Below are 8576 nucleotides of genomic sequence, written 5' to 3'. Positions count from 1 at the left end.
ATGTCACTGCCACACTACTGAAGGCTGTGTTCTTTCATCTTCTTCAGTAATGGCGTCAAGTCCTCTTCACTTTCAGCAAGCAAGGTTCTGTCATCTGCATAGCACAGGTTGTTAATAAGCCTTCCTCCAATCTCGATGTTGTGCTCTTCATATAGTCCTGCTTCCGAAATTATTTGCTCAGCATATAATCGTACAGGGAAAAGACACAACCCTGATGTACACCTTGTCTTACTTCAAACCATTTGGTATCCCTTTGTTCTGTACCCATGACAGCCCCTTAGTTTATGTATAGGTTCCAAGTGAACACAACTGAGTCTTCTGGAACTCCCATTCTTCACAATGTTTGCCACAATTTGTTACGATCCACAAGTTGAATGTTTTTTCATAGGAAACAATTCTTTGCTTTCAACCAAGATCCATTTGACATGAGAAATTATATCCCTTATTCTAAGTCCACTTATGAAGCCAGCTTCCATTTCTGGCAGCCCCTGTCAATGTGCTGCTGCAGCCATTTTCAGTTATTGCCAGCAAAATTGTACTTGCTTGTTATATTAATGTTATTGTTCCTACATTCTGTTAAGTCACCTTTCTTTGGAACAGGTGCATATATGGACCTCTTCCCATTGATTGTCAGGTAACTGTCTTCCAAATTTCTTGACCTAAATGAGTGGGTGCATCAAGCATCACATCATTTAAATTTGTTAAAACATTTCAATTGGCATGTCTGCAATCCCTGAAGCTTGGATTTCATCCAGTGCCTTCAGGCAGGGCAGCTTGGACTTCTTCTAATAACCTGGCATCCGTGATGCTCACCTTCCCGACACGATCGCTGAAGACAAAATGGGTACATAGCAAATGTGGTGAAGAAAGCTGATGGTGCCTGGCTTATATAGTGTCTTGGGTCTTAACGACTTGTACTTAAACAAGCAGCCATCTAGTAGGGAAGCAACAAAACCCACATGGAAGAAGCACACCAGCCTGTGTGATCATGAGATGTTGACAGGAAGGGGTATCAGTAGTTCAAAAACAAGCCATCAAACAGATGTGAAGGAGCATGCACAAAGTGGGGATCCAACACCCACCTGTAAGACAATTGGACACTCTCACAGAATGGCTACATGAAAGGGATGATAAATATAGGGTGCATTATAGCACTGATCATAAACCTCTTGAAGTAGTTAAACGTCATGGTTGAAATGATTGAATTTCTCCCCCTCCCATTTCATAGTGTAAAAAGAAATATATCAATAAAAAAATCACTCTTTATATATATATAATTCTAGAATAAGGTAAAAACAAAATGAAACTCACTGCCATTGAGTCAATTCAACTCATCGTGACCCTAAAGGACAGGGTAGAATTGCCCCTTGTGGGTTTCCTAGGCTGTAATTCTTTGACAGGAGTGGAAAGCTTTGTCTTTCTCCTGCAGAGCAGCTGGTGGTTTTGAACTGTTGACCTTTTGGATCACAGTCCAACACATAACCACGATGCCACCAGGGCTCCTCAGGATAAGGTTGGCATTAGAATATTGCCTTTTAATTCCAGACTGAACTCCTCACCACAATATCCACATCCAGTCTCAGAAAATGGGTGCTGACTGGACAGGTAGTCATCTATAAATCCAATTTCTATTCTCAGCTGCTGAGTGGAAGACAGGTGAAATGCATAAGGAAAACAGGCATCGCATAGGCTGTGAGATAGTTAAAGTTTATTGTGCCAACTTGGCCAATAAACACATGTGGGGTTAATTGGAGGGCGGAGGGATAAATGGCTCAGTGAGCCTCACCTTTCGAGTTCTCGGGTCTCTCGCTTTCTGATGGTCAGACCAGGGTGCAGCTGCCTTCGCCAGTTCTCTGCTTCAGCTGGCAAGGCTCACTTCCTGCAGGACGTCCCTGAGGAGAAGCCACATGGATCTACCCCGATGCAGCCCTGGGTGCTGGAGCAGCCGTGTGGAGACCCCTGCCAGCACTGAGATGCTTACACATTCACTGATTCAGCTTTCCCCCTGCAGTCTACATCACTGCGTCTGTTTTGTGAGACGGAGGAGGACTTTGTGGCTTGGTGTTGGACATATGGGTTCATGTTGGACTTGTGGGCTTGGGCAGCACTGGGTTGGGATGTTTTCTTGATGTGCACTTACCCTTTATATAAAACTCTCTCTTATACTTATGAGTTTCTGTGGATTTGTTTCTCTAATGTACCCAGACTAACATAGGCTGAAAAATATTTATTCTTCATTTACGTGCTTTCATTATCTCCTCTACACAGAATTCAATATAGAACAGGAGGGACTTTTACAATGTGTAGTATTGTTAAATATATTCTTTACCATTGAGTCATTTATTACTCAGCTGCGTATATTTATTACATATATTTTTGGAGGCTCTCATCTCTTTGCAAACAAATAGGCTAAAGTTCAAGCCCATGACAGTACTTTTTTAAAAATTTAAGGTGGTGATTTTAATGCTACTTACTTTTTAAATGTCCAGTGTTATGCCTTGCCATTTGCTTTACTTCCTATCCACCCCCCACTCCACCCCCACTCACTGTTGTCGAGTTGATCACACTTAGAGTAGTCCTATAGCACAGAGCAGAGCTGTCCCACAGGGTCTCCACAGCTGATTGACTATGGAAGCACACTGCCACATCTTTCTCCCGTTGTGTAGCTCGTGGGTTTGAACCACTGGCTTTTCGAAGCACCCACCTACTTACCCAGCGTGCCACCAAAGCTCCCTTTGCTTCCTAAAGGGGAGATATGTAATGACTAATTTTATAGAATGGGATCGCCCAACACTAGGTCACAAAAGCAAATTTTTTTTTTTTGCTTTTTCATTGGGAAAAATGAAAACGATATTAAAATTCCCTAGCAATTTTGGAAATGTGCTATCTGTCTAGCTGTTGGTGATTTCATATTCATAGCAGTTTGGTCTGCTTTGGTCTAGCTAATTGTGGTTTCTCAATGCTCTTGCTAAAAGTAAGCCTAGAATTATAGTCTGTTATAGTCTGCGCCAGAAGTCCCGGGTAGTTAAAATCATTAACATGATCGACTGCTAGCCCAAAGGCTGGAAATTCAAGTCCACCAAGAGTGTTTTGGGTTGGGTTGTCTAAGAAACAAACTTGGTAACACTCACTTAAGTACATGAAAGAGCTTTATATCAAGTCGGTGGAAATATGGCAGGGTGCAGACAGCTCTCAGGTCTCTCTGAAGCAGGCAGCATCCCAGCAAGCAGGAAGGGACAGAGGCAGAAAGAGAAAGGGAAGCTCCCAGTTTCTCACTTACAAAAAGGCCACACCCACAAGGAGGCACCAGGAGGCTGTGACCCGAATGACAAGTTGAACTCCACCCCTACCCAGACACGTCTAACACCCAGAGGCATCTCAGAAGGCACAAGAGGTGATCTACTTTTGAAAACCCAGCGTTTGAGAACCCCGTGGAGGGCAGTTCTGCTTCCCTCTGACCCACAGAGGCCGCCAGGAGCTTGAGTTGACCTAGCAGCAATTGGCTGTCTTATATCCTGCACCAACCCAAAAGTTAGGTGTGGTTCTTTTCTTTGGTTCTTCACATGGGAAAGAACAAAAAAGGATTGCCCAATGGGCTACTTCTCAAAAGCAGAAGGAACCAATGATTTCACACCATCTAAGATAAAAGAGTTGTTTCTTTGAAGTTATTTTAAAGATTCCAATGATTCTAAATGCTTTATGACTAGAAGATCCCATAAAGTTAGAGTTTCTTAGTAATGTGAGGGTGGAATCCAGAGCCAGACTGCCCTTTCTCATCTTTTCTCCATGAATCTCAAGATGGTTTTGAACAGTCGACCTAATCGCAAACTTCAATTCGCCCATCAGTAAATGAAGAATAACTAGATAATCTATTAATTTGGGGCCTAAGGTTTTATTATTTGGAGACACTGGCTCTAGTCTAAGAAATATCTGGGCCACCTGATCTCATGGTTCAATTTTTTGTTTGTTTTAAATGATAACTGTTATATTTATGTCTGGTATTAGTGAAGTATTAGATCACACAGTGTTAATGATAAATTGAGTAAAATAGATAGCTAATTTGTATATTTAGGTAAAATCAGTTACTTGACTTCAATCCTCTCATGAGTAAAATGGGGCTCATGGAGAAGCGTAGGTACTTTGATCCAAGTGTCAGGCTACTTCAGACTCTTATTTCGTCTCTATCAGGGTCTACAGTGAAAACTGGATGGCCATTAAAACACACATTGTGACTTTAAAAGTTTCGTTTTTGTTTGAAATACATTATTTTAATGGTATCATGGTTATGCATTTTAGGGGGGGAAACCTTTGAAAGACATATATATTGTGATATTTATGGATGAAGGGATGCCTGGACTCAAACCAACTTGACGTCAAATCTAGACTGCAGCTGACTGCTGGGTCACATTGGAGCTTTTAAAATTCGGTGTCTTTATAAGTTGTGCGGAGTCAACAAAGACATCTGACACACAGTAAGAACTCTGCAAATGCTAGCAGCAGTGAGTACTGTTCCCATTATTTGAGATAAACTTATAAGGCTGTTTGATAGAGCAGAGTTTTGCAATATTTAATGTGCACATTAATACTCTGGGAACCTAGCTAAAGTGCAGAGTCTGGTTCAGTAGAACATGAGTCAGACCTGAGGGTCTTTCTAGGTCTCTAACAAAGTTCCAGTGAGACTCACATTTCTGAATCATAAGCCAAGAATATGAAAAAGACAAGAAGGCAAACTTTGGTATCACCAGCTGTAGAATGGACCCCTGGTTCCATAGCATGCTTGTGATACAGCCTTGGGAATGTTAAGCTACGTCACCTCTAAAATGAAGAGAATATGATGTATTCTAACCAAATAAATTTTACTTAATAACATGCTAGAACACTATCTGGCATATTGAATTTAAGGTAATTTTTTACCTGTTCGAAGGTATGGGAGGCTGTGATAGTTTCCTGAAAGAGCAGAGCATTCCAATTTCCTTTGAAAATTTCTTAGAATTCTGCATTATGAAATGAACTTCAACATTGGTTTAAAGTTTCATATTGCCAAGCATCACAATCTACCCTTTCTAAGGTTGGCACCTTTAAAAAATCTCTTTAAACTATAAATAATCTATAAAGATAATTGTAAAGGGTTTTTTTGTTTTGTTTTATGATTTTGGCTTTGCAGAGCAAGCAAATCAATTCATTCTGGATGCTGTAGGAACAGATTGGGAAAATATGGAGCCTAGAGTAACAATAAGTAGATAACTAAGAAAAGAAGCTGTCCCATCAAGCATTTTAGTTTGCACATTTATATTATGTGTAAGTTTATAAACCCCATCATCTTACCCATTTCTGAATTATTTTCAAGCATATCCAAGCTATATTTACTTCATCCATAAATATCATGATGTCATGTATATGTCTTTAAAAGGCCTTTTCCCCCTGAAATGCATAACCATAATACCATTAAAATAATATGGTATTTTGTTTGTATTTCAAACAAAAATGAAACTCTTAAAATTATAGTATGTATTTTAATGGCCATCCAGTTTTTACTGTAGGCTATGAGATCTATACCAAGGAAGAGTTTGAAATAGTCTAACACTTAAGATCAAAGTAACTACACTTACTCCCTAAGCATTGCTGTTATCAGACAAAAGAACAATCAGGGTCTTATCTGCAGGGTTAACGTTCTCAGCATCCCTCCTTTCACTGCTCCAACGGGTTCCCAATCAGTCAGCCAACCCTAGGTGTTCCTTACACCCTCACCATTGTCCTCTGCATTCTGAGCCTTCCCTGCTTCATGCTCTCTGGCTGATAGAACGCAGCTGCTTTTAAGTTTTGCCTGGAGCAGGCCACCGTGGAAGCTGATCTGAGTCCTAAGCGCTCCCAAAGAATTGAGTTCTAAGATCTCAGAAAGCATTAGAGGCGGACGAGGTTTTATAGCTCAGCCACCAAATACCAGCTGGTCCCCTCAGGGGCAGGAGTATTAGGTGACTGGTTCTGCCGCACAAGGACTCAAAAAGTAAAACAGAGTGAAATCATTGCATTGTCTGCCCTGACCTTTCTACCGTGATGGAATTTCAGTTTCTATTTGACAACATTTGGTTGTGCTAACTTCCTTTAAAGAGTCAAACCTTATTTTCTGTGAACACTCAGAAATACATATGAATAGAGCCAAACGAGTTATTAAAGACGATAAAAAGCTTTTGTTCACAAAAATTATTTCATTGAAATATTTTTTGAACAACCCCCCCATCACACACACACACACACACACACACACACACACACACACACATGCAAGAGTAAGTCAAGAAGTCTTGTACCTGGGGTCCCAGTTCATGCATGTGTGCGTTTATCCTAACAGTTTCCTCAGTAAGATAATTTATCTACATCTCATTAAGCCCAAGCCAAATTCAGCTCACTGCCGTCGAGTTGATGCCGCTGCACGGTGACCCTGAGAGGCATATCAAGCCTGCAAGTCTTTACTGGAGCAGACAGCTTCATCATCCTCCCAAGGAACGGCCGGTGGGTTTGTATCACCCCCTTGCAGTGACCAACCCAATGCCAAACTCACGGTGCTGCCAGGCTTCTTTCAGTCTCATTAGGTCTCACCCCAAAAAACATCCACTCAACACAACACTTCCAAAGGAATATGGTAGGCCAATTACACAAGGCAAGGAAGTCAGCCTAGAACAGTGGTTCTCAACCTTCCTAAGGCTGCGACCCTTTCATACAGTTCATGTTATAGTGACCCTCCAACCATAAAATTATTTTCATTGCTACTTCATCGCTGTCATTTTGCTACTGTTATGAATTGGGTGACCCCTGTGAATGGGTCATTCGACCCACAAAGGGGTCACAACCTACAGGTTGAGAACCACTGGCCTAGAAGGTTATGGCAACTGTTTTTTGTTTTTTTTTAAACTGGAATTCCAAAGGGATGATCTAGATAATTTTCTCGGACACAGAACAGTCTTGAGGGCGAATGATAAAGAAGTTTTAAGAAAACTGAGAACTGTGCTGGTGAGAAAAAGGCCAGGAAATCTGCAACAAGTTATTTTCTTTCCATCACAACAACGCACCTGCTCCTTCCTGGCGGGTCCGTCACCACAACGCACCTGTTCCTTCCTGGTGGGTCGCAAGGACTGTCCTCAGAGAATTTCCTTAGGAAAACATAACCCTCTCCTATAACTCTGACGTCGCCCCTTCAGATTTCCTTTTGTTCCCCAAACTCAAAGAACATTGAAAAGGACCATGATTTGAGTCTCCTGTTGTTTTTCATCTGGTGTAAATGAAGAGCTCAGATCTGTTTGAGGAAGGGTTCGAGATACCGAAACGCCACCATCAGCAGTATGTACACCTAGATGGAGGGCAGGTCAAGAAACAACAGCTTCACAGTTTGACATTTGTGTTTGATAAAGGTTTCTGTGTTTTCTAGTAATACCTTTTGATATATATGTGCACATGTATATCAAAAGCATATACATGTATCATAAAGTATATATACATATATACTAATGCTTTCAGTGCAACTTGAATTCAAGGCAAGTAAAATTTTGCTGAAGATCATTCAATAGTGGTTGCAGCAGTACCTTGACAGGGAGCTGCCAGAAGTTAGGCCAGATGCAGAAGAGGATGTGGAACAAGAGATATCATTGCTGATGTCAGGTGGAGCTTATCTCAAAGCAGAGAATACTGGAAATATGTTCATTTGGGTTTCATTGACTATGCAAAGACATTTGAATGTGTGGACAATAGTAAACTGTGGATAATCTTGAGAAGAATGGGGATTCTGGAACACTTAATTGTGCCCGTTCACAACTTGTACATGGATCAAGAGGCACTTGTACAAACAGAACAAGGACAAACTGCAAGGCTTAAATTCAGGAAAGGTCTGCGTCAGGGCAGTATCCTCTCACCATACATTTTCAATCTACCTGCTGAGAAAATCATCATAGAAACTGGATTATATAAAGAAGAGTGTGGCATCAGGATTGGAGGGCGGTTTATTAAAAACCTGTGTATGCAGATGACGCAGCCTTGCTTGTTGAAAGGGAGGAGGACTTGAAGCACTTGCTGAGGAAGATCAAGGGTTACAGCCTTCAGTAAGGATTACAACTCAATGTAAGGAAGACTAAAATCCTCACAACTAAACCAAGCAGCAACATCATGATCAATGGAGAAAAGGTTGAAGTTTGCCTTCCTTGGATACACAATCAGTGTTCATGGAAGCAGTAGTCAAGAGATCAAGAGATGCTGTAAGTAAATCTTCTGCACAAGACCTCTTTAGAGTAGTGTTACTTTGAGGACGAAGGTGCACCTGACCCAAGTCATGGCATTCTCCACTGTATCACAGGCATGTGAAAGTTGGACGTGGAATAAGGAAGACCATAGAAGAATCAATGCATTTAAATTGTGGTGCTGGAAAAGAATATTGTAAGTTCCATGGACTACCAAAACCAATCTGTGTTGGAAGAAAGCCAGAGTGCTCCTTGGAGGCAAGGATGGTAAGACTTGTTTTATGTGCTTTGGACATACTGTCAGGAGATAAGTCCCTAAAGAAGGACACCCTGTTGGGCAAACTGGAAGGG

This window comes from Echinops telfairi, unplaced genomic scaffold (genome assembly GCF_000313985.2).
Source record: "Echinops telfairi isolate 266 unplaced genomic scaffold, ASM31398v2 ScPeMD7_7420;HRSCAF=8458, whole genome shotgun sequence".
Lineage (NCBI taxonomy): Eukaryota > Metazoa > Chordata > Mammalia > Afrosoricida > Tenrecidae > Echinops > Echinops telfairi.
This window is presented reverse-complemented; position numbering follows the sequence as displayed.